The following is a 9,337-nucleotide window of genomic DNA, read 5'->3' on the forward strand; positions in this document are numbered from 1 at the left end:
AGATGGTGATCAACTGTTTTGTTAAAACATTTTTTGATGTGAATTCAGTCGTTCAATTCTCCACCCAGATAAAGATCGTTAAAACATTCATTGATGTGAATTTAATGGTTCAGTTCCCAGCCCAATAAAGATAATATTTTGGAAACCTTAAAAATATGATCTGCGAAACTTAAAAATAAATAAATAATTCTTTAAAATTAAAATTATATTAATTTAACTATTTAAAAATGATAATAAAACTCCATATTTTTCACTTAGACTTGTAAGAATAAGTAAGTACGATTTTCAATATTTTGCCATATAGACTAACATTTCATGATTTTCTTTGAGAGAAGGAAAATTAAAGCTACCAACCACTGCCATTTAATTTACTATACTTTGACCATTGAAACCCATAAATATTATTGTTTAGAAATTGCAGAACTTAGAGGTACTTGATTTTAAATAAGATTACTCATCGTGTTGTTTTATATATTTATAAACCAGTATCTTTAAAAAGCTTGTTTTGGTTTTGATCCACATTTCAAAGGTTACACAAAAGATAGTGTAATAATGGAAATCGTTATTCAATCCAAGTATATAAGATATTTTTATTCATGATATTATTCAATATAAATATATAATATTTGTACTTATAATATTATTAATTTGAAAAATTAAGTTTTCTTATGATAATGAATGTTGTGAAAGCAATAATAATTATGAATTTTTTTAATATACATGATAGTATGATTTTATCACAATGTTCCTCTCAATTTAATAATATTTTGATTTTTTTTTTAATTTATATAATTATGTATTTATTTTAAAATTTATATATTAATTTAATAAAATTATTTATCAATAATTTAAATAAAATTAATTATTATTATTATTACTTAAAATAAATTTAATTTTATAAATATTTAGAAATTGAAAATTAATTTTCTCTCATAATTATAAAGTACAGAATTTTGTTTTCATATACATAAACAAAAGTCCTCATGCACACTTATTTTCCCATACACATTTATATGTACATACACATTTATTTTACCATACATCTCTTAAGATTTGAAGTCTTACTCATTTAGGTATTTTTATAAATTTTAAAAAAATTATAAATGTGATAGCTATATTGTTGAGAAATAAAAAAATATTTTAAAAGCTATTATATTTATATTGTTATAGTTATATTAAAATATTAGATTGAAAATAAAAGAAGTTCTCATTTTTTTTAATAGTAAAATAAGATATATTAGACAATATTGATATAATTTTACTGGTTTTTAGACTTTCATAGCTTGTAAAAATCAAAATGAAATTAAACTTTTTGATTAGCATTTTCTTGGATAATAAAAATTACATGACCAAATAATTATCTAATTCTTATTTACAAATTTGATAAAGATTGTTATTTATAAATTTGATAAAGTAAAGTTATTTATAATTATTAAGATATTTATAAAGAAATATTCATTATAATCATTGTGATACTTATAAATAATTGATTATTTACCTGGTAGCCCCTCATCATCATTATTATATTATAATAGGTAAATATATATTATTTCAAATTTGGATATAATTGAAAATGATTTAGTGTATGCAATGTATGGAATATGAAGTTTTCTATGAAGGAATAAGATTTGCAGTAAGAAAGCATGATGTCAAGTTCGCATGGATGATAAATAGGGTGAGGAGAATCTATTTGCTATAATTCTAGAGGGGTGATAAGGTTATAACATAGAAATCACTAAAATATAATCATTTGTTGATATTCTAAAATAGTTATTATGAATTACCAAAAATAGTTAAAGTTATAAAAGATAAGGTTAATAACCTATTTTTAGATAAGGGACAAAACAATCAAAATTAAAAGGTTAATTGGCTAAAATCATGGCCCTCTAATGACAAGAAAAAAGTTGGGAGAGAAACTAGTTTCTAGCTTGTATGGATAAAAGAACTCCTATTTGGCATTTCCACTTATTTTTTACTCTTTTTGGGTAAATTCGAGTAAGAAGGGGTTATATGGATTATGTAGGGGATAGGATTTGGTTTTTTAAGTGAAGCTATGCATGAAGAGGTAACATGGAGAAAAGAGAACGATTTACAAGGAAACCACACTTAGAAAAGGTTTTTAGTGTTATAAGAGAAAGAATACTTTTAACAACAATGGTAAAGAATGTTTTAGTAGATGTTTCTAATAACTAAAAATTCTATGTAGCTGAAGATTCTGCAAGAGGGTCCTTTGTTTGTTGCCTTTAAAGAATAAGGAATATTGGTGTACAACTATTTAATATAATTAGTGAGTATTATATATATGAAAAGCATTAGTCCATATAATATATTATGAGATCATTAGTGTATGTATATATATATATATATATTTATATATATATATATATATATATAATGATTGAGCACAGATTCATTCAATATGATCCTTTGGTAATGATAATGATCATAACAATAATTGAAACAATAATAATATAATTAAAAAGAACCATGTTCTTAGAGTTTGGAGCATTGATAGACTTATTATAGCCATTAATATCAATGTGTTAAGGTGCATAACAATCATTCAAATAAATAATCCTCTAAATGCATATGAAACACCTTATTTGTTAAAATAAAATCAATGCATTGATATGATTTGTATCATGTTATCACATGCAATATATTTTTTTATCTTTTAATCAAATTTCAATTACACTTTATAAAGTAAATACTTTATATAATAATATTGATTTTTGCATGTTAATTAATGTTCTTAGATGTAATCATTGCATTATTTCAGTGTGTCATCTAAAAAGACATACTCTTTGTTTTGTTATAATGTAAATCATCAATGTGTAAATGACAGTAACTTAACATTTTACAATACAGGAGTTGTAATGCAATAAAATAAAAAGAAGACATTCCTTATCATAAAAGTTGGGACAATATGTTGACATTGAACAAAATATAAAGTATTTAAAAAGAAACATTCTAAAATATAAAAGTTGTAACATTCAATTATATTGATCATTATTGATAACCTAAATTGTTATTGCATTCTTTTACGCTTGCACATCCTCCAATGTATTTTTATCGAAAAGTCTATGGTCTTCCATTATTACTTAACAAAACGGTTAGGTTGAGGAACAACTCTCCTTGTCTCTCCTTCATAAAGGTAATGTACCTATTAATTTAAGAGGATGATAGTTTGCTTCATCTTCCAAGGTCTCAATGAGAATTCTTATCAACATATGACTATAAATATATCTTTACAAAAATATTTGCAAAAATATTTGCAATAACATTTATAGATTTTCCCTCAAACCCTAAGGATTAGAAATATAGAATTCCCCACTTTAATGAAAATGAGTAAACCCTAAGGATTAGAAATATAGAATTCCCCACTTTAATGAAAATGAGTGTGTATGAGTCCAAAATTAATGTGCCTTAAATTACCGAGGGAAATACACAATAAATAAGATTTTATTTTATTTTTTAATAATTTAACATTAGGTCCGCTGTTACTTGTTTAATGTTTAATGTAGTAACATAGGATCATAAACAAATGTTCATGAGTTCTTGGGCACTACTACCTCTAACACTTTAGCTATCACCATAAATTTTGATAAGGTTTCGAGGTACATGGGGAACGTGGCATCTTATCTTCGTGACTCAGTTATATATAAAGGTATACAATAATACATGGTGGAGCCCCCGAAGGGTTTTCACACTCCCCTTCATGAACAACACATTTGGATTTTATTTGGTTAAAAGTTTGCACACATTAGGAACCCAATGAGCTAGCATTCATAGAGGGTGCATTATACCATTATTACGCTTTCAACTTTTGTCATAAATTACAATGTCCTGTGAGATAACTTGAGGAAGCCATGTGGCTTGGGGTTACATGGCCTTATGTTCATGCGATGCCCAATTGTTTCATGTGGCTTATAGGAGGTTGGCCAACCAGCATTAATCAATGAAATCCAATGGTAAAAATATCTCAAGAGGTAGTTATGGTACACCTCTCCCCCTTCCGCATTCCCTTTTCCATTTGTGTGATTGGCTTCCACGGATGCAGCTCTGCAACCAGGGTTTCACTTTCATGGTTCTCTAGAGTCATTCTTTTGTCAGTTTTTCATTCAACACGTCCAAATTATGGGGTCATTACACCTGGTAGATGGGTATGTGACTTCAAGGCTTCTTGGTGTTAATATTTCTTCAATGCTCAGGTATAGTGACAAAATGAAGGCCGTGTTTACGATTTCTTACACATGATTGCTAACAGTTTTATCAAATAATTATTTTGGTTACCCTTGCAAGCTTTGATCGCTCCCTTCGTCAATCGTTCGGAGTAGCTTTGGCTTGAATATTGAGCGGTCCACACCATTTCCAGTCATGTTTTCATTATAAGGAATAGTTTGATAGCCTTTTTCCATTCCAGAGTCTGGCTCAGGTAATGCAAGGGTTTTACGGTAATTGGTTTGCTTCCCTTTGAACATTGTTGGATGGTTTAACTTTCTTCTCTATGTGTCTCTACATTAACCGTCTACTTCCTTTCTTATGCAGGTTCAAGAGTAGTACGATGGTGTACCTATCGTTGCTTTTTTTTCATCCTCAGTGACGAGGGTTTTTCTTTCAATCATAATAGGGTGAGTATTTACACCTGTCCTTGAACTCTTTGATTACTCCTCTTTAGTTTTAATCAATACCCTTCTGGTTTCCAATAATTTGTGGGTAAATCTCTGATTTTCTATTTTTTTCTTGAAAAGCCCTCAAAGATAGTACCAATTTATCAACTCAGAACTCACAATCCTTCTCAAGGTAAAACTATAAGGATAATGGGGCCCCGTACTTCTCAGGTTACAAGTAATTTTTGGGGTTTATATTTTCTTTGTTCCTTAATGGTTTTTTTGCAATTCTTCACCCAATTTTTCTTATCATGCACACAATTAAAAAAAAAATATGTATGCAATGAATTTTGTTTACAGGTTTAGTGTTTTCGGTGGCGAGCGAACTTGCTCTTATTTACAAGATGTAATAATATGGTCTAATATGCTTCTATTTCTTCTCTATTCTTCCTTATTTAGGGTTTTACTCGATTGTCATGTACTAATTAAAGAATCAACCTTTGATATTCTAGGGAATTCACCAGGTCTTATATGACCTAGGTAATCCTTTGACCCACACGACCGTACTCATATTCGATAGAGGTACTACTTGAAGTTGGGTTACACTTTCCGGCAAAGTGAGAGGGTGTCTTTGTGAAAAAGTGAAAATTTAAGGTGTCTTTGTGAAAAAGTGAAAATTTAAGCACTTCATCACGTTGTTTAGGCACTCAGCTCAAAAATAGCTCGATTGAGTGTTTAAACCAACCCTTGATAAATCCATTTTATAACCCGAGTTAGAGGATCGATCAAGAATTATGGCTTGATCGAGGGTTATTTCTTATTGAAAACCCTAGTCACGACTTGAAGAAGTCATTTTGTTGAGACCATGAGAAAAAAAAGAGTTTTGCAAAATAAAATAAATTAATTTGAAAAAAAAACTACCATAAAAACTACAAAAACCATCAAGAAAACAGAGACGAAAACCACACAAAAATCCCAAGAAAACCCTTAAGGAACACAAAAAACATCTAACCACAAGAAAACCCACACAAAAAAAACTATAATTTAGATTTTAAATATTTTATATTGTAAAATCTTCATTTTTTAATTATTTTAGGTTTAAAAGTTTTTTTTTGGAATTTAGTGAAATTTTTTTTCCAAAAAAATGATTTTTTGTTTTTAAGAAGTCATTTTAAATTTCAAACAAATTTGTGGAGAATTATGCCCAAAACAATTTCAAAACATAAAACAATTAAACCATAACCATTAAATAAATAAGTTAGGAGTTTTAGATTGACATAATGAATATGGTTGCTTATGGTGAATTTCTATTAAATCAAATAAGAAATTTTATTTCATTTTTTATTTTAAATTTAAATAAATTTATATTTTTAATAATAAATATAGTAATTTATTTTAAAAAAATAATTGTACTTTAATAAAATATTAACTAAATTAAAATTCCAGAATGAAAATATTTTATTATTTAATTAAATTTTATTAAGCACACACATATAACAAAACATAAAGTTATATGCAACATATATATATATATATATATATATATATATATATATATATATATCGTGGATACATACATACATACATACATATATATATATATATATATATATATATATATATATCTATATATATATATATTGATAAATCCATGACGAAAAGCGCATTTAAAGTGAATATATAAGCATTTTGGCTCTTTTCTAATTTGTACCATGTTATTTCATTATGTATTGTGTTGTACCGGAACATTTTGTTCATGTGCTTGAACCTAGTACATGTCACGTTTCAAAGTCAATCATTATAAGAACTTGTCTTATGGAGTATTTGGTTGGCATGAAGTTTTATTAATTTTGCAAATAGATTTATTTCAATTTTTTATATATATTTACATTTTCTGCTCTATGAATAAAATGCATTATTTATAAATAAGAAAAGTGTAAGTTATATTTGATAACATTTTTTTATTGTGCTTATATGAAACTCTTTGGATGATAATTTATCAAAAAGGAGATTTTATTTAATTTAGGACTTCAACCTAGATTATACTACTTGAGTTTATAAATGGTTTTCTTGTCAACATTCTTTCTATGTCAACATTTTTTTCTGAGATTAGTCTAAATTTATTATATGTAATTTGCAAAGCCATCTCCCATACGTCCCCCAACTGCATCCCCTCAGATTGTTAGGGGATATGTTATACATGGTCGAGCTAGATCACATAGCCATACTAGAGTGTGTGTTCCACTCATAGATACTCCCTAGGACACAAGTTGAAGTGCCAATGGTAGTATTTTTGTCTTTGTTGATGATCTTGCTATAGATAGTGCACCTTCTTCACTTGTTGCACGTACACATCTTGAATTTTAAATCCACTTTAAACTATATGTGTTTATGTCTTGAATTTTTTTTTAATTTTTAAACCATCTTCAAATGATGTGTTTGAATTAAATGTATATGTTATTATGCTTCTAGTTTGTTAAATATGTATTAAATTATGTTTATGATTTGCATACCCTCAACACGTTAATAATGAGGATCAAAATGGAGTGTCGATCCCTCCATGGAACGACGCTATATCTAGTACCACAATTGAGGATGTTAGGGCCCAACAGACATGGACCACATGAGAGATGGATAAAATCTCTGCTAGTTCGCTTACTAGGTGTAGTTTGTCTTTAAGTTTGGATAACATCAACAGGATGATTGAGACATACCAAAAGGCAGGCCCACAAATCCACCTCCTATATTCCATACATAGGATTAGGAGGCTAGAGGTTAGAGGTCCACATACTTAGAAGGCTGTGAAATATGCCGCTAAGAACATTGATGTTTGTGAGGAGTTGTTGGACATCCCTCTGAACTGTAATGCTAGACAATGGACATGCTGGTATGATTCTCCTAAAATATCTTAAGAATGTTGATGTGACCCCTTTTCTTTATGATCGATTCATTGGAGCTTGGGGACAGTTCCCCATCATGAACAAGTCCCCATTTACTTTTCAAAACATATATATGTGGAGTTTGTGCTACATTTGAGGTCATATTACATCAGCACCTGATCTAAGTTTTATAGACCTACCTTAGGACGTAGTTATGAAAATGTCAGGGCTCGTAGGGACCTTGTGAATGTAGCACCACCTCCGATATTATTTCCACGACCATCTCGGAGAGTGGTATTGCCGACAGAGCTAGAGTAGTCATCACAAATTAACGTTGAGAGTAGGCATATCATTGTAGATATCATGCAGAGGACATTGTGATCCAGGTGGATGTTGGTGGCCACCCACCTATCCCATTTGGACCCCCACAACTGTCTCTTTCAGGTTTTTCAGTTTCCTAAATTATAGCACAATTTACTATTTTTAACAATTTTTTGGGAAATTTGGTAGTGCTCGGATAGATCTTTCTAAGGAGCTATTGTACGCATCAAACGAAGATCGTATGCCAAAGTTACGACCCCGGGAAGTTGATGTACCAATTTACCCAAACGGGGCCCACAATTTGGCGTTTCATCTTTTAGGGTTAGGTTTTGGAATGTGAAGTGTTTTCCATTGTTTCTCAATAATAAATAGGCCTTCGAGCCTCATTGTAACAGAGTTTTTAGGACAGTTTAGAGGCATGTAGCTGCCACATCTCTTCTCAGAGATAAGCTACCATCGCCCTAGCTGGTTTATTTCCATTTCTGTTTGTAAGCATATTTCAGTATCTTACATTAATGAAATGAAGTATTATTTCCGCTGCATATCTGTGTTTATGGTTATCTCTGTAATTTGTTGTGTTCCTGCTTAAATCTAGATCAGTGGTATCAGAGTGGTCTCCTTTTTCTCTATTTTTCTTTTCATGTCCCCAACAAGGTCAGGGTATAAGGAGTTAGGGCTTGAACTGGTCGAACCTTTGCAAGACCAACCTCGCAATCCCGACGGCCTACCATGGCAGATGAGAAGAAAGACAAGGGGGCAGGAGATCCTATCAAAATCTTGCTCGAAGAAGTGCTCGAGCGGCAAAGGAACGCGACGATGGATAGCTTTGTGCAGATCCTTCAACGGCTACCCAGAAGCAACGCATCGGCTTCCAACAGCTACTCTAGAAACGCCACGCCGTTAAAAGTACAAGTTAATTTTGAAATCCCCATCTTCGAGGGTCAAATAGACGTAGATGCCATAGATAAATGGTTAAATCTACTAGATGAATATATTTATGTTCATGAATTTTCAAGTCGGGAAAAGATTGTTTTTTCTCTTCTCAAAGCAGACCCCCACATCAAGGACTGGTGGGAAACCTACTGCGAGCAGAAGGATGAAAGTACAGGCTCACTATTTTCAGTCGCACCCACTTGGAATAACTTTCGGGATGCCATCAAGGAGCAGTACTACGCTGTCAAAAGCTATGAGGAAAAATACATCAAATGGACCACGTTGTGGCAGGGACGAGACCAAGATGTGCCGCAGTTCATAAACATTTTTCATACCCTTCGCACACAGTTGGGTATCAAAGATTCTGAGTTGCATCTGGTACTCAAATACCGTGGCTGCCTACACAAATACATCCAGGAAGAGATGGAGTTCTTGAACATCTCCTCACTCGGCACAGCATACCAATACGCTATCAAAATCGAGCAAAAGTTCAAACAGAAGAAGCGAGACTTTGGATCTACAAATCCGAAGCCCAAAGGACAAAGCCAAGGTGGGGTGACCCAACACAACCCGTCGAAGCCGCAACAAAAGAAC

This window comes from Pinus tabuliformis, chromosome 9 (assembly GCF_031772625.1).
Source record: "Pinus tabuliformis cultivar Carrire ecotype Pingquan chromosome 9, CPIR1, whole genome shotgun sequence".
Lineage (NCBI taxonomy): Eukaryota > Viridiplantae > Streptophyta > Pinopsida > Pinales > Pinaceae > Pinus > Pinus tabuliformis.